At 42.2% G+C, this 18,532-nt stretch overlaps 1 protein-coding gene across 17 annotated transcripts in view; it reads right to left on the bottom strand.

Annotated features, from left to right (window-relative positions):
- Positions 1–18,532, bottom strand: part of ZFHX4 (zinc finger homeobox 4) — a 284,051-nt gene that overhangs the window by 43,371 nt on the left and 222,148 nt on the right. The gene's annotated exons all lie outside the window — the stretch shown is intronic.

The raw sequence follows: 18,532 nt of genomic DNA, 5'->3' as shown, positions 1-18,532 counted from the left end.
TGAACTTATTATTGGCCTTCAGAATAGTGCTCTGTTTGGCCTGGCCTTCTAGGGTTTTTAAATTGTTGTAAATGTTTTTAATCTTCTGTAACCTGGTTTTCCAGGGTTTTTAAACTGCAATTTTTGGAATGGTGGTATAGAAATCAAATAAATGAACAAATAAATAAATAAGCAGGCTAATTTCCTCCATCGACATATCCCCTCCTTTCCCCCCTCAATGTATATCAACATTCTATAATTCAACTGCTGTCAGCATTCCATTGGTCCTGGAAACTGACAGGTCTTTGTTGGATAATTTCTCTTTTATTTTTTAAAAAACTTTTTAATTTTTTTTTTTAAAAGATGAATATACACCTGCATGCCTAGGAACCCCCTACACCCGCTGTATGTAGAAAACACTATCTTGGGGGGGGGGAGGCAAACATCATTTTGCTTCTAAATTGATAGGTTTAGGGCCGCCAAAGTTGAGTTTTAGAGGCCATGATCAATGTTCTGGTTTGCTAAGTATATAAATCTCCTCCCAATAAAACTGCTTGACCCTCTCAACAAGAATGAGCTTGATTCTATGCAGAGATTCTCAGCATCAGCAAAAAGTGGGCTAAGGGGGCCTAGCCTGCTTTTTGCTGATCGTCTGCTGCCACGGGAGCCGCGCAGCTCCCAGCAGCAAACCCTCCTAATTCCCCCTCCCCTTAGCCGAGGTTAGTGGAGCAAGCGCTCCGCTAACCCTGTATTTTTTATTGTGTATTTCTGCGGCACTTGCGCAGGGCATCCTGGAACTTCCAGGGGCCGCGCAGTCCCTGATCCCCACAGCCCCCGCTGGCTCCATGACGGAGCTGGCCGTCATGTGGGCAGCCGGAGGCTTCCGTTCCGATCGTCTGCGGAGAGAGCGGACTAAGCCCACTTTCCTCGCAAAACCCCTGAAGGCGAGTCTCACTGATTGTGAGACCCGCCTCTATCTTAATTATTACTCTGAAACTCACAAAAAGTATCATATGTACCTGAATCCAAGACTAGATCTTTTCCAAGTTATTTGATGCTAGAAATTGGGGTGTGTGTTTGTGTCATCTTAAATTCATCTTAAACCTGTATTACACCCGTATTTTTTACAGGAGTCATCTTAAATTCTGAGTTTTCTCTGAAATATAACACCCACAAATTCCCTTATACTGGAAATAACAATTTAAAAACAAAATCGTTCAGCTTAGTCCTCTTAATTTCAGTTGTTACAGTTCTGTGTTCATTATTTTCCTAATGACAGCAACAGTTTGTTGTCAGCCCTCCAGACCAAGCAAATATTTCTTCTCTCAGCTTCTCTCTCAGAAACTTTCCATCACCTTCTTCAGTTCACAGACAGTACTGATACTTTGCTTCTTCAGGGCCAGACCTGAACCACCTACCAAGCAGATAGGTTGAATACAGCTCACCTGTATTATAGGTGCCTACCAAGGCACCCATAATGCCTTAGGTGCCTTATAAGGCACCTGTATTATAGGTGCCTGCTAAGATGGAACCTGCCTAAACAGGTTTGTTAAGTTCAAAGTGGGCCTTCATACATGGCTGATGGATTGTGTTTGGGTTGGTTTTGCATGGCTGTTCCAGATCTTCTCTTCCATTTTCTCCCTTGCATAGTTTTATCTACCTCTTTTTATATTTTGTCCTATCACAACACTTATAGCTTCTCCCCATGATTAAGAGAACAGCAAGATTCTTTGAGGGGAAAATGAAGGAAAATTTATCAGTTTAATTGTAGGCTGTCTTTTATCTAGCAATTGAAAACACACACACACACACACACACACACACACACACACACACACACATATATATATATATATATATATATATATATATATACACACACACACACACACACACACACACATACACACACACACACTGGAGAGAGAGGGAGAGAGAGAGAGAGAGAGACTGACATCCAGACTAAGTACTAGTGCAGTGATGCTGCGTTGGTATTACAGCAGAGTGGCTATTTTTGTGGATCTCCCCTTCCTTCTGAAGCCCATTGTGACTCCTGAAAATATGTTCTTGAGGACTGCATGACCCTCAGGGATATATTTCTGGGAGTCAGCTTCAGAGGGAAGAGAAAATAGATGAAAATCGCCCCTTCCCCACAGCACCAGCATAGTGTCACTGTACCAGCACTTCATTAGTCTGGATGCTGGCCACATATCTATGAACAACTTTTTAGTAAATTAATTTTGTTTGGTCTATTTTATAATAAAACTTAATTAAAATTAGCAGTTTCAATTTAATATACCAACTTGCTAATATTTTAATAGAAGCAAATACATTTTATGAATAGTCTATTGTTTTAAAGAAGATGATCTACTGAGATTGCAAAAGCAACTGGTGTTATACACTCAATTCTTTTAAGCAAAAATGCAGTTTTCACACACTTGGCTACTCTACAGTGCCTATAAACCTGGATTATAAGCAAAAAGCAGTTTTCCTTTTCCAGTTCATTGTGATTTGTCTTTTGATTGCCATTGTGGGTTGCAGAAATTTCTGTTCTGCTCATTGGTGCTTGCAGAAATATAGTTTATATCACTATGGATACAAATGAACAGAAAATTATTTGAAACCAAACTCTTTACTCACCCTCCCCCTATTTTGGGGGGGAATAAAGTGTTATTCATAAATTTGGACCTATCAGTGAGTTGGGAGGCCCAAATCTGTAAGATGTACACACAGAAAGATGTAGATGTAAATTGAACAAGGTCGGGGATGGGACAAATGTCCCTGGGCTCCTGAGAGAGGAGGCCCCACTAACTTAGTGACAGCTTGCTCTTTGCTCTTGACTGTTGATGTTTCATGAATATATGAGGTGATTGTAGTAGTTATATACGTTAAAAATGTTTCTGAGCCAGGGGAGTGCATGTGCACAGATAGAAAAGTGTAGGAAAGTGCCTGCATACATGTGGAGTGTGCGAGATTACGTGCACAAGAGTGAGAGAAAGGTCGTGCAGAGAATGTTTTATGTTTTGTTTTTCACCATGTCCTCCCAGTTCTTCTGTGGCAAAGGTACAGTGTGAGGGGAGTGGTGAAGAAGGCAAGGGGTCTAGGGGCCCATCTTCAATTCTTGTCCCAGGGCCAACAACAACCTTGCTTTGCCCCTGACTGAATGCAACAACAAAGCAGCAATCTAGAATCCACTTCTTTGTGCATATAAAGCCTGTGCTTCTAATAGGTACACCAGGAATGATAGGAACTCCATTCTCCATGGACACTGCAAGCAGTGTTCCTGCTAACAGGGATTCCCAGATGTTGTTGACTACAACGCCCAGAATCCCCAGCTGCAGTGGCCTTTCCTTGGGAATTATGGGAGTTGTAGTCAACAACATCTGGGAATTCCTGTTAGAGGGAACGCTGACTGCAAGGCACCATCCAGGACAGGAGGAACATGACATGAGCATTCCCTGCTACAACAAGCACGTTGGGAAAGGAAAGGCAATGAGGACTGGCAGTGTAGGGGCCTCTAAGCCCATCATGCTGCTTATGAATCACTGGAAGCATATTGGGGACAAATTTTTAAATGCACTTTGAAACAAAAAGTTATTTTGGATTTGAATATAAGTTGCTTTTTCAAAACTCATTCTGAATGGTGTGGGGGTTAACTAGTCAATATATTTGTTTGCTTTCTTCAGCTTGTGGCTTTTTGGAACAAGCCCCCATTTCCCTGATCAGGAATGACTAAAGCTGATTTTTTTTTCCTAACCGAAACATATGAGGTAGTTTTTGAACAGCCCCTGTGTCAATCTGCCTTTTACAATGCACCCTCTCACCCCGCACAAGCAGTGTACTTGCTGATACTTGGCATCTACATCCAAGAAGCTTTATCAAAGGGAAGAAGGGTGGAGTATTTGTCTTTCCTTGGTCTCCTTCCATTTTACTTGACAAAAGCTTCTTTGTCAAAAGGATCAATGAATTTTCTTCATATGCTTGACCTTCGGTACCACTCCCCCACTCTTTTATTTAGACCACAGTTGAACAAGTATCACCTTTAGGATTTAATTCAGAGATGGGAGCTTCAGCAAACCTCCCCATACCCGTTAATATATGTTTCTCCCATAAATATTACCATATTTTAATAAATTTATCCCATCAGAGTTCCTTCCATAAACAGATACATCAGTGAATTAGGAATTCTTATTATATTCACAAAGCTGATATTAAACAGGCTGGCCTTAATTTTGAATGGGGTTCTCCAAGTCTCCCCATTGTTCCCTATGGCTGGAACAAGCTGCACTCACAGAGTGCACACATAAGTTTTGTGCAGTGATTTGTAATACATTTTGCAACCCTGCCTTGAAAAACACTGTAGAAGCACATAGTAAAATGGTTGTGCACCGCCCAGAGCCTTTGGATGGAGCGGTATAAAAATGTAATAAATGAAAAATAAAAGGGAATCTGTCCCTCCCAACGCAGAACACACATTTCAAACACAGTCCAAAAATGGCCAAAAAGGAATATCTGACCCAGAATCCACTGCCAGCCACAGTGCCTGCGCTGGAGTAACATCATTGGCACAAGTTGTTTTCTCTCACACAATTATGAGTATACCTTGCAATGCAGATTGTAGAGCAGAGCAGGGGGTGAAGCACAAGTTAGTCTCAATGCCATACATGGAGCTCATCACAGTAATCACCAAGAAATCTCTCTCTCTCTCTCTCTCTCACTCACACACACACACACACACACACACACACACCTCTGCTGCCATTGTCCACTTCTCACCACTACACTATCTCACAAACCAAACCACACCTCAAGGAAGTCAGGCACCCAAGTTCTGATTTTGTCAATCTGATGTCCAGCAGAACCAGATAGTTATAGCAGCAATAGCTGAGAAAAGCAAACCTTCCTTCCTCCTCTCCTGATATATCCTATTCAGGAGAGGCTCTCTCTGCCTCACTGTCCCTTTGAATAGATTTTGAAATCCCCTCCTTTTGTGTTCCCCCTTCCTTCCCCAGGTCAATGGGGATACAGTTGCCCATGACAGCCCTTGATCTGTATACAAGCCAACCAGGAAGCAAGGACATCACAAGCCAATTGGAAACCAGTGCCAGAAAGCCACTCAGCAATGGAAAACAGGCCTCTAAAATGGTACCTGAAACATTTCGATCGAAATGAGGTTGTTCTGCTTCGAGCTTGAAACAGGCCCCTTTTAAAGAAGACGATCAGTGAGACCCAGTTTGTGGCGGTGAGCAGGAAGAGCGGGCTAGGTTCTCCTAGCCCGATATTTGCTAATCGTGAGAATAGCCCTATTTTGTTTTGAGCTCAAAACATTCAAAAAGGCCCATTTCAAGTGTCTGAAAACTAGAATCCTAGAGAGAACACCACCACCTCTGCCGCTGGCTGACTTGACGTCTCTCTACAGCTACTGCTTGTGTGACTACTATCATTGAGGTGGACTTTTACTGTTTCAACTGATAGATCTGCTGTCACCCTGCAGGCCCCAAAATATTATCAGGTCCTTAAGGTGAGAAGGTTGCATTCCTTAAGTGGGTGGACATTGGGAGCTCTATCCCTACAGCTACTGCGATGAGCTGGACTTTCTCCTGTCTTGCATGAAAGATCTGTTGACATACTTCTGGCTGCCAGATCTTGCTTTGACCAAGCAGGCCTTTAGAATTGAGAAGGAAGCAATCTCTAGGTTGGTGGAGGAGGGGAGGGGCCATGGAATCACTTTCTCCCCCTCAGCCGCATCCCTAGGGATGTGTAGGAGAGGATTGGGCTTGGGTAGAGCAGAAGGCAGGGATAGAACTTCCATGGATGGTGTGCAATCTGTGTGTGTGTGTGTGCACGCGCTTGATATCCTGATAGTCTATCTTGTTGCAGAACGCCTGTCATCTGGAGGCCAAGAGATGGGATCAGTAGGAGCTCTGAACTGTGGGACAGATTTCCTATGCAAAGTGACAGCAGATACTGTAAAAACCCAGCTCCATATTAGCTATTTCACTAGCAGTTGTTAAACAGCTCAGTGATATCATAATCATGTGAATAGGGAAGCATTTTCAATTTATATTCTATACAATCTTTAAAGTACATTTTCAGAAAGAAAGAAAGAAAGAAAGAAAGAAAGAAAGAAAGAAAGAAAGAAAGAAAGAAAGAAGCACAGTTATTCTGGTTTCTCTACCTATGAATAATTATTAATGCAGTTGTAGGACTGACACTGAAATCTGAAATCTAGAAATTCCTATAGTGACCATATAAGGAACCTTATCAGAATAGTGAAAATCAATGGTAAATAGTAAGGGACTTTAAATCATGAAATCTATAGATAGGAGATTTCATGAAAGTGGTAGTGCAATTTACGGGGCAAAATATTCTGATAAATTAGAAATAAAATGTATCCACAGAATTACTATGGGTAGAAATTCTAGACCAAACAGGTAATAAACTACTATCATCAGTGTGATTAAAATTCTGATAATGGTCTTAAGTTGCAAAAAAGGACATAAGACAAAGTAGACAGATTTATATTTATTGGCTAAGCCTGCTCTCCTCGCAAACTCTCTCCAGGCGGCTCCCACTGATCGTGGGAGACATCTTGGTCTTTCAGGGCTATCTATACAGGTCTAACACCAGTAATGAAGTCAGTGGCATACTTCCCCAACTAACAGCACCCCTGACTGGATTAAACGTCAGTTTGGTTACCCTCATCCATCCCCAAAAGCCACCAAGCTTTTCCCTGGCCTGCCCAGGATCAGATGTAGGAAATGAGATCCGAGTGGTGTGTCATACTGCGGGGAAACGACTGCCCTTCAAGGTTTCATTAAGATGTTGAAAAGCCTGGGGACAAGATGGGTCCCTGTGACACCCGCAGTGGCCATGGGCTAGAGCAACAATCTTCCAGCATCATCTTTTAAATGAAACTAAGACACAGAAAAGTGCCTAATGTATTCAATAAATGGAAGTACATAAGAACCTTGAGCATTTCTTAAAAGACAAAATATTGTTTTTAAAAATAAAACAATTTATTTTTTTAAATTCATGGCCAGAAATCAATCAATCAATCTATCTATCTATCTATCTATCAATCTATCTATCTATCTTTTGAATTTGTAGACTGCCCCAAACTTCTGTCTCTGGGTGATTTACAACATAAAACTTAAAATTTACAACATCAAAATTAAATTGTTTTAAAGTATTTTTATTTGTTTTTATTTGTTTTAAATGGTTTTGAATTGATTTACAATTGTTTTTATATTGTTTTGGGCAGTGTGTTTTGAATGGTGCTTGTTTTTATGTCTTTTTAAACTTGTGCACTACCCAGGGCCTTTGGATGTGGTGGTCTATACATGTAATTAAATAAACAAACAAACAAATAAAACAGATTAAAAATCTGCTTTAAAACCACAGTGCAGTTAAAAAGCTTGGGTGAAAAAATAAGTCTTTAGAGACTTTTTGAGAGTTGTCAAGAGATGGGGAGATCTTTATTTCAGCAAGGCTCATTCCAGAGCCTTGGGGCAACAACAGAAAAGGCCCGTCCCTGCATAGAAACCAGACGGGCCAGCGACAACAGCAGATGAACCTCTCTGGATGATCTCAATGGGTGGTGAGCCTCATGGCAACATCATAAGTCATTTCTGGGTCATTTCCCAGAACACCATAAATAGGTGAATTTTGCCATTTTTTAAATATCGCAGATAAAGAAACTGGGTCTCTAAGACCCATCCAAGGATATATAAAACTGCAGTTATGGAAGCCATAGATAATGAGGGCCGAGCCTTGTTAAGCCTAGCCTTCTTTAGTAAATGATCCCTCCCCGCAAATCTTTCAGTCTAATTACCAAATGTATGACCTAATTACCCCCCAAAAAACAACCAACCGTGTTCCCTATATAGATATGGGCTGCCACTAGCATAATCAGAGACAAGCATGTTCATTACAATTTTAATCATTATTAAAAATCATAAATACTACCACTTCGTTAATTTCCTCACAACAACTCTGTGAGGTAGGTTAGGCTGAGAGATAAGTGACTGTCCCAGAGTCACCCAGAAGTTTCATGAATTTGAATTTGAATTTGGGTCTCCTGAGACCGAGTCCAACATTCTAACCACAACATCATACTAGTTCACTGATTATGGTAAGCTGGTTGCTTGTACCATCTTGCTAAGCGGTAGTGGGCATCTCAAGCAGAAAGAGAGGATTGACAAAATTCTCCTCTTGGTAGGAAATGTAGAGCATTACAGACAACCTGCTTTATACTCTGATAGCACTTTGTAATCTAACATATTGGGAGTTTCAGATGTTTAGCCTACTTTCCACATGGAAAGTACCCTTATGAAATCAACTTGCTGTCTGTGTGTCATTCCGTGTGTGTTCCCCCCCACCCCACAACAGCAATTGCAATGATTTGCACCAAAATTGGTACAGATATTGTGCGTGCCATATAAGGATACCGTGCTTTGTGATTCTGTCATGCATCCCGATCCAAGATGGCGGCTGCATGGAAAGTAGGAGCATTGGTTTGAACTGTTTGTGTCTAATGAATCAAGACAACTTTCTACAGTTTTATGTCTGGTGAACAATACATTTCCAGCAGAGTGATTTTGAAAATGAATGCAAAATAAATCTGCCACCTGAAGAGACATTAATTTTTCAATGGTAAACTACTATTTCAAGGGTAGAATGTCTTCCAACCATTAGATAATGCTACCAATTGGCTTCTGTTGGCTCTGCCTAGTGAAATAACTAGATTAATCTCTAGCTTTGTGAACATTAAAAAATGACCACATTTTTCTTTTACTTCAGTTTTCTGTCTTACAAGGTCTGTATCTCCAATTAGTGCTGAAGATAGGATAGAGTAAACTGCTAGATGTTAATGCTTTCTAAAACATGGCAATACAACCAATATTGACTCTTCATCCCAGAAGGCTTGGATGCAGCAGGAGATCATGTCTAGCACCTAGTGAGACAGTCTGCATGTCTGTTCATGACTCCATCTCAAGACTATTACCATACAGCTTCATGAAAGGATCTTAAAAAACTTCCAAGCTAGCTGCTCAAGCTTTTTATCAGTTTGATTGGTCCTAATAAAGGTGTTACTAGACAATGACTTTTGGATTTTTTCTTACGATATGGCATGGTTACATACGTTTTTAATGCATTTTATGATTGTCACCTGTAGTACCCTTCAGACGCATTGGCATGGGGCCTCTTTCTGTGATGGATCAACATGTGAAGGACACACACAAAAAAGGTAGTTTATACACAAATAAATTTAAAGAAATGGACATTCCTGGAGAGCCAATTGCATGGGAAAGGCTTATGCAATTGTGGTATCTCATTCACATGTAGCCCTCAACCACATGGGATTGCATCACAGAAAACCAGCTCCTGTGCACCTTCAGGGGAAGGGTACTGCATTCATCTATATTGTGTGTTTCCACAGTAATCTGAAATGTATCAGAATGCCTTTAAAGTAAATATACTTTCTATTTAAGAATACTACACTTTTAAAATGTTTCTTCAATGTATATTCTTATGTTGTGCTGTCTTCAAAATAAAAATATACCTCCCTCTCAAAAGCTTACTGCTGGTAGCAAGACTGAGCCAGTGGTTATCCACAGAATCATATGGTGGCTTTCATGCTTCGCTCCTCCTCTGATTTAGTCATAGTGATCCTTCTAACATATAAGCTGTTCGAACTTGCCTTATATAATAGTTTTCTCTACCTGGTGGCCACAGAATACCTCCAGTCTTGTTCCAAGCAGTGAGATTAGTGACATATTTCCCTTTTATACCTTTGTGTGTCACTGCAGGTCAATCTTTTTTCACAGTTACCTGAACTACCTTAACTACGTTTCTCTTTAATAACCTATGTATAAGGCGAAGTAAAGCTATAACCGCCTGTCTTCTATGTGACAGAATGTGGTGTACCATGAACTTGATGGTACAGAGAGAAGGGAATCATTGCATCCTTTGGGAAATATATTTCTTATTACATCCTTTGGGAAATATATGCCAACAGAAATGTAAGTATATAAACAAGGGTTTCTATTGGAATTTTATCAGCTATCAATTGTTCTAGGCACAAACATGCAAACAAATCCAGGATTTTTAAAAACATGATTAAAAAGAAAATCTAAATCACATAATCAATATGATGTTTCTTAAGTAGCTAGAAGAAGAAGAAAAACCCCACTTCTATTCAAATGGGAAGAAACTTGAGCAAATGCAAGCCCATGTAGAATGCTCAAGAATGTGACTTCTATGACAACTGCATATCTCAATACATTTGAAGGCGACACATCATATTACTCCTAGTAGGTCAAACATGCCTTAACTAAATTGCAAATTATACACATGAGGGAAATTATAACTTAAAATGTACAATAAACCATTCCTAGCAATTCCACACAACTCTGATTTTAAACAGGATTCATGTAATGCATATTTATACTTTAGATGTAACTGGGAAAGAAAGACACGACAACAGTGACTGAGATGACAAGACCACTGATTTCTACAGGACTCAGGAAAGCTAACCAGCTCTTATTTTGGGTGGCGTACAGATGATATCATCTATTCCTGTCATCGCCTGTCTTGGCAAACCCACCATACCTCTGAGCCTTGGATAGTAACATGTACCACCTTGCTTCTCCTATCCACATACCCTCATGGTGTGTTGGAGAGATTAGGCCATTAAGATAATAAATTCTGAGCCAAGAGAATTGGCCTAGTGGATTTCCTGAGTTATCCCTTTCAAACAAAAATATCCTAGTTTGTAACCTGTTTAAAATTGTGCCATTGAGACGGTGTCGATTCCTGGCGAACACAGAGCCATGTGGTTTTCTTGGTAGAATACAGGAGTGGTTTATCATTGCCTTTCTCCTGTGCAGTATGAGATGATGCCTTTGGCGTCGTCACTGAAGTGAGCATACTAGGGATGTGCAAAAAATTTCGGGCACAGATCGATCTGTGCCCGAAATGAGCAATTTCGGGTGATTCGGGGCCGAACCAAATCACCCCCGATGCCCCCCAATATTTTTCAGGGCCGAGCCGAATCACCCGAATTTTGGGGCTGAAAAATTCGGGTGATTCAGCTCATGGCCGATTTTGGGGGATTTTTTGAAGTTTTAGTGACTTTGGGGCAGTTTGGGGGCATAGAATGGGATCTGGGCAAAAAGAGTAGGGTAGGGTGATAGTGCCTAATGGGTGGAGGCTACCACCCCAATTTAAGGGGGATTGGACAAAGGGCTGATTTTTTGGGAATTTTTGAAGTTTTGGTGTCTTTGGGGCAGTTTGGGGGCAGAAAGTGTATCTGCCCCAAAAGGGTGGGGTGGAGTGGTAGTGTCTAATGGGTGGCAGCTAACACCCCAATTTCAGGGGGATTGGGCAGAGGGCTGATTTTTTGGGAATTTTTGAAGTTTTGGTGTCTTTGGGGCAGATTGGGGGCAGAAAGTGGATCTGCCCCAAAAGAGTGGGGTGGGCTGGTAGATAGTGCCTAATGGGTGGAGGCTACCACCCGTCCCCAATTTCAGAGTGATTGGCCAGACGGCTGGATTTTGTTGATTTACTGAGGTTTTTCTTCATAAAGTGCAGTGTGGTAGATTGATTCATTCAATATTCATAGTAAGTGAGAGTGTGAAAAAAGTGAAAGTGGGGTCATGAGAGTTCTTTAATTGGAAAAAATCTCATTTGCTATCATTGAATGAGAATTCACACCTCAGAAGTTTTTTCTGAAGGGATGTTATTCCCTTATTTTCTGAGGTGTGAATTCTCATTCAATGATAGCAAATTTCCCAAAAAATCAGCCCTCTGCCCAATCCCCCTGAAATTGGGGTGTTAGCTGCCACCCATTAGGCACTACCACTCCACCCCACCTTTTGGGGCAGATACACTTTCTGCCCCCAAACTGCCCCAAAGACACCAAAACTTCAAAAATTCCCAAAAAATCAGCCCTTTGTCCAATCCCCCTTAAATTGGGGTGGTAGCCTCCACCCATTAGGCACTACCACCCCACCCCACTCTTCTGCCCCAGGCCCCACTTTCTGCCCCAATATGCCCCAAACTGCCCCAAAGACATGAAAAATTCAGAAATTTCCCAAAAATCAGCCCTTTGCCCAATCCCCCTGAAATTGGGGTGGTAGTCTGCACCCATTAGGCACTACCACCCCACCCAACTCTTTTTGCCCAGATCCCATGCTATGACCCAAAACTGCCCCAAAGTCACTAAAACTTCAAATATTCCCCCAAAATCAGCCCTTTGCCCAATCCCCCTGAAATTGGGGTGGTAGCTTCCACCCATTGGGCACTACCATCCCACCCCAAAATTTTGCCCCTGGGCCCTTCCCCCCTCCCGAATCAATTCGGATTTGGGTTAAATCCGAATCCGAACCGAATCAAGGGTGATTCGGGTGGCCCATATTAGGGCACAAAACAGAACAGGGGTGATTCAGTTCGGTCCCAAACTGAATCACCGAAAATCCAAATTGCACACCCCTAGAGCATACACCTCCAGCACCTTCCTATATCACTGCTGCCCAATATAGGTGACTACAAATATATATTTACTAGGCACAGTCTGGGAAGTACACCGGCGGAGATTTGAACTAACAGCCTCTTGCTCCCTAGGCAAGCGGCTTCCCCGCTGTGCCACCGCAGCTGATGTAACCTATTTAACTGTCCCTGAATTCAAACTGTTCCTTACCAACATGTCACCTATCTCACAATTCCAAACAATTAGTCAAAGAGAAAAATATCCAGTTGCCCATACCCCCCACCCCACCCTTCTTACTGGCTGCAACAAAGAGATTGTGCCTGAACCTGGTGTGGCCTAGCCAGGCAGCCTGGTTTTTTTACCTGGGCTTATACTGAGGTAGGAGTGCACATGTGTGCCCTTTTACCCCAGTTATCATAGAGGCCGGTGGGAGGAGCATCCTGGACCGACTTTCTCGGGGCTGGGCATCCTTCCCCTGGTCTTTCTCTCACCATGCCACTCACTGTAGTGGTGATTGTGTGGCCACACACACGGCGAGAGGAACATCAATGGCTGTTCATGTGAGGAAGATAAGAGCACTCCTGCCTCCCCCCACATCCTCCCGAACCCCAGGATTAACAGTCGTGTGAACAACCTTTAAATATTTTAAACAGTTTAATTAGAAACAGGCAAGACATTTGAAAAAAATGTATTTTATGAAGGACAAAGGTTTTCACCTAGAATGACCTGGGACTGAATTGTATGTTTTGATAACTACGTAGGTCTTTTAGGAAAGGAAAATTAAATGTAGCTTTGTTGGGTTTTTTTGAAGCCCTTCTAATCTCTTCCTACCCCTTAAGTTTACTTGTAGTTCAAATAATTTTACAGCATTTAATAACAGCGGTTGTGGACTGCTAGACTATATTATAACAACAGTTCTTCCTTTGTACAAGATTATTTGTTCTCATGCTGTTTCATTGACTTCTTTTGTATTGTTTTCTAATGTATCCTTTTCCAACAGTGTGTTCTGCCTTCAATAAAAAGTATGATGATGATGATGATGATGATGATGATGATGATAAATACAATAAAAATAATGAACTCTATAACTAATGTCATATATCACTTTAAATTATCACTTACCATTTCAAAGTTTACGTTGTTAGAGAGAATTTACTATTACTCATAATTAGTCATGAAGGATGACAAGAACTACTAGTCATGGCTGTATTCAAATGATGCATTATATATCACAGACAAAGCATCCCCCCCCTCAACCAAAGCATGGCTAAAGAACGCTGGCTGACTACCTGGAACTCCAAGGTCAGAAGTGAGACTGTAAATGTAGATAGCATTTATGTGATGCAAGAGTACAGAACTCTATTATTAAGGGCCAGTCTAACTAGTTATACAGGAATTACGCTGAAGAAAAGCAGTACCTGGATATGACAGTCAGTATCATTGGTGTTACAATATTCTACCTGCAAGTGAAGTATAACATGACATGCATCTGCTGCTAGGATCCCAAACCAGGAAGAGAGCTTTACAAAGGATCACAGGAAGATCAATTAGTCTGTGGGCAACATTCAGACTAGTTAGTAATGACTAAGCACCATTGAAATCAATTAGAGAAGTTAGTCATGATTAATTTATGCCCCATTACCTTCAGTGGGATTTAGTAATAACTAACTTATTCTGGATGTTGCCCACTATTTTGCATTGCCAACCTTGACCAGGATTTTGAACTGTACATTTGGTAATGATCATGAAAATTTATACCCGTATTTACCTGAATTGGAGAGGACTCTGAATTTAAGATGACTCCCTTTATAAATACAGGTTAAATACAAGTTATACCGGCATTTAACAGAAAGCAAGAGGACACCCCCCACCCCCGGCCGCAATTTCTAATGTCTAATAACTTGTGGGGGAAACTAGTCTTGGGTTCAGATAAATACAGTACATAATAAAAAATGAATATAACTATGAAAGCCTGATGCTAAACGTAACAAGGAACACTCTCTCAACCCCATGTCACCCCCTGGTCTAAGACAGAAGATACTAATGGCCATTTCATACTTGACTTTTTGAACTTTGATGCAATCCAAATTTAAATGGCAAAATGCACATGTGACACAATTAAATATGAATGGCACATTAATTATTAACTATTATTATTATTAAATATAATAATGAAATTTATATAATTCTCTAAGGTGTACTCGTGCTAATCCTGTGTGTGGCAGGTCTCGCAACAGTTCACGAGGGGAAGCACCGTGGTGATTGGGCAGTACGGATTCCATTTGCAGATAGGGAAGAGGAGGCTGTGATGGTTAAGGTCAGTTGGAATGCAACTGTCACTGGTCGGAAGATGTTCTTGATTGTAGAGCAGAGGAATCTCTCTATATAAAAGGATAATGTGCAGAGGTCTGCGAAGAGAGGGGTCATGAGGGAGGGAGGAGCCCCTTCAGAAGGAGGCTGCCCTTGTGTGAATTAGATGAGGAAACAAGATAAACATGAACTGTTAACACAGGAAGCTGGGGGAAGGGGGGAGGGGAGGAAAGACAGGGGAAGAGTGAGTGGAGAAGAGAGAAAAAGAAGGGAGGGGGATGAGCCCGAGCCTGTCAGAGGCCTATAGGGAATGAGTGGCCATGGCAGTGGTGGCAGCAAGGAAGGGCCCAGTCGACCACTGCTGCTGTTTGGGGCTACTGAGGCCATTGGAAGAGGCAGGCAGGCAGGCAAGGGATGGGCCCAGGCCTGTCAGTAGCCTGAGGGGAATGAGTGGCCATGGTGGTGGCAGCAGTGAGAAAGGGCCAATTCAACCACTGCTGCTGCTCCTGTGGGCAGGAGCAGGAGTGGGGCTCGGGTGAGGGTGGGGAGGTCTTTGGGGATAGGGGGCTGCAGCTTGGCCAATAGGCACCAGCAACACTGCCGCCACAACCAAGGGGGATGGAAGCAATGTGAAGGGGGGGGGAGAGGAGCAGAAGTGCGGCTCAGGTGAAGCTGGAGAGATCTCTAAGGTGAGGTGGGTTGTGGCACAGGGTGAGGAGAGCAATCAAGTACTAGCGTGCAGATGCTCTGTGCAGGTTAAGCTAGTTATTATTATTATTACTAAATTTATATGCCACCAGACTCCAAATGCTCGAAGTGGTTTACATGTGTAGCCAATTTCTCTGCTATTTATATACTTATTTGCTTATTGTCATTTGAATATTGACTTTCATTAAAACAATCCCAAGGCAGTATACAGTATTTTTAAAATAATACAAATATATTAAACAGTTAAAACAATACAAATATTAAATTTCAGTACTAAAAATAATACAAATCTATTTAAGTTACAAACATACACAATAAAACAAAACAGTATACAGAGCAACAGCAGCAGCAACACAGAACATAGGACTCATCTAAAAGCCTGGGTAGATTTTTCTGGCTTTTAGATGAGTGTTATGTTCTGTGCTGCTGCTGCTGCTGCTGCTACGATGTATACTGTTGTGTTTTTATTGTTTTATTGTGTATGTTTGTAACTTAAATAGATTTGTATTATTTCATGTGCTTATGTGCTTTCTAAAAGCCGTTATGGAAGCTGAGGAGTGGATGCCAACTGGGAGAGTGTTCCAAAGCTGGGGGACAATGACCAAGAAGGCCTGTCCCATGTTCATGACAGCCAAGTCTTCTTCATCAGCAGCACATGAAGCAGAATCCCCTCTGATCACCTTATCAAGTGGGCAGAAACCCTCAGATATCCAGGACCCAAACCATTAACGGCTTTAAAGGTCAAAACCAGCACCTTGAACTGGAACCGAAAACAAATTGGCAGCTAATGTTGCTCTCGCAATATGGGTGCAATATGGTCCCAACAGGCAACTCGGGAGAAAATCCTAGCTGTCGTATTCTGCACTAGCTGCAGTTTCTGAATATTCTTCAAGGGCAGCCCCCATGTAGAGTGTATCACAGTAATCCAACGTGATGTGACTAAGGCATGGGTAACTGTGGCCAGATCTGCCTTCTTGAGAAAAGGACACAGCTGGTGCACTAGCCAAAGCTATTCAAAGGAACCCCTGGCCACTTCCTCCACCTGAGCATCCAAAAGCAGAGCCGGGATCAGCAATACCCCCAAGCTGTGCACCTGCTCTTTCAAGGGGAGTAAAATCCCATCCAGAGCTGGTTGAATCACCCTATGCTGATTGGCTCTCCTACTGACCAACAGCACCTCCGTCTTGTCTGGATTAAATCTCAATTTACTAGTTTACAAACAGCCCATCACTGCCTCCAACCCCCAATTCAGGACATCTACTGCCTCCATAGAATCAGGTGATAAGGAGAGAAAGAGCTGAGTGTCATTCACATATTGCTGGCAGCTCAATCCAAGTCCCTGAATGACCTCTCCCAGCAGTTTCATGTAGATTTTAAACAGCATGGGGACAAAACCGGACCCTGAGACCCCAAAGGCTAATGGCCAATGAGTTGAGCAGTAATCCTCCAGTACCACCTTCTGGACCTCCCCCTCAAGGAAAGACTGAAATCACTCTAATCTGCACACTCAAGAGGCAGTCAGAAAGTTACTAAAGTCAATAGTACCAAATGCCACTGAGAGGTCCAGCAGAACCAACTGAGACACACTCTCCCTGTCAAGCTCCTGGAGTAGGTCATCCACCAGGGTAACCAAGGCAGTTTCAGTCCCATACCCAGGACAAAGGAGACACACACACACACACACACACACACACACACACACACACACACACACACAGCTATTTAAAGCAAACATGCATAGTCGCAATTGATATCATATATGCATTTTAAATCTAAACTTAGACTTTTTGTATCCAAGTTCAAAAAGCAAAATATAATTTGGCTGTTAGAGTTTCTAACACATATTGTGCAACCTTTAAAGCAGTTGTTTCCCCCCAGTTGTTCTGTTTAATGGGATCATTGCTATCCTATGCTATTTTCAAAAATTCTACTCCTTTCTAAAAAACCACACAACCTTTTTGCTCTATGAATTCAGAAGGGCATCCTCTCATCTAGGAAAAGTTTTCCAGTGGTATATAAGTACAAGTAAAATTAAAGACAGCTTCATACATGGCACTAACATAAAGTTGATGGCTTAAGTACAGTTTCTCTAAAGTTAGTCTTTCGATTTGTGGGGAAATGCCATCCACCATGATAGACATGCAAACACAAAGGTAAATACAATTCTGATAAGTAAAGTTGATAACATGGAAAGCTAATCTTACAGACTGGGCTCATTGACTTAAATGAGAATTAAAGGCAAGCTTAAATTTCTCACACTAAAATAAATAAGATATAAAAGGGCTTTATGTTGGCTGGGCCATGCACCAATACCAGAGCCGGCTGGAATCCATTGGGCCTGTGGGGCAGAGGGCAGGGCATCTTATGGCAGGTGGAGCCAGGCTCGGACTGGCCCACTGGGCAACAGGGCATATTCTCGGTGCGCCCCACCGCACTTGGCAGCAGTGAATACTCCCATCCTTAATTACCTATTCTGCTCAAAACCCGGTGCCCTCCCCACATACATTGCACTGCCCTCTCAGTGCCCCCAGTCTGGCCCTGGGTGGAGCCAGAGGTAACAATAGGCAATTCCCTGTGGTTCCATAGCTGAGTACTCAGACAAACGCAAACTTCCCTTTCTCACTAGTACAGCACAAGCCTATGCATGTTTCCTTGGAAGTAAGTTCCATTGAGTTCAATGAGTCTTAGAGGGGACAGTGCTGAGAGCGGGACGTGATCTGCTTGCATCTCTGTAAGCGTGCTTGACAATGTTTTGGGGGGACGCCTGAACAGGGCTTCAATGTTTGTATGTTTTCTGTGTCTATGTGCAGTTTCTGCAAAAGGGAACTAAGAAGAGCAGGGCAGGAGAGTGAGTGACGGGCTGTGGGTGGAACTTCCAACCTGCTTCCAGCCTTGTACGTGCATTTGATGGCATTGTTTTTGAATGCCTGGACAAGGCCAGAGACCCTCTTCATTCAGATTGTCAGAAACCCATCCTGATGCCACTCTCAAGTCCAGGGAGGTGATGTGTTTTTATAACAACTTAGTCTCCAGGTTCTGGGA

The sequence above is a fragment of the Hemicordylus capensis genome, chromosome 4 (assembly GCF_027244095.1).
Source record: "Hemicordylus capensis ecotype Gifberg chromosome 4, rHemCap1.1.pri, whole genome shotgun sequence".
In the NCBI taxonomy this organism is placed as follows: domain Eukaryota; kingdom Metazoa; phylum Chordata; class Lepidosauria; order Squamata; family Cordylidae; genus Hemicordylus; species Hemicordylus capensis.
The sequence above is the reverse complement of the archived record's forward strand: the minus strand, read 5'-3'. Positions and strand labels throughout refer to the sequence as shown.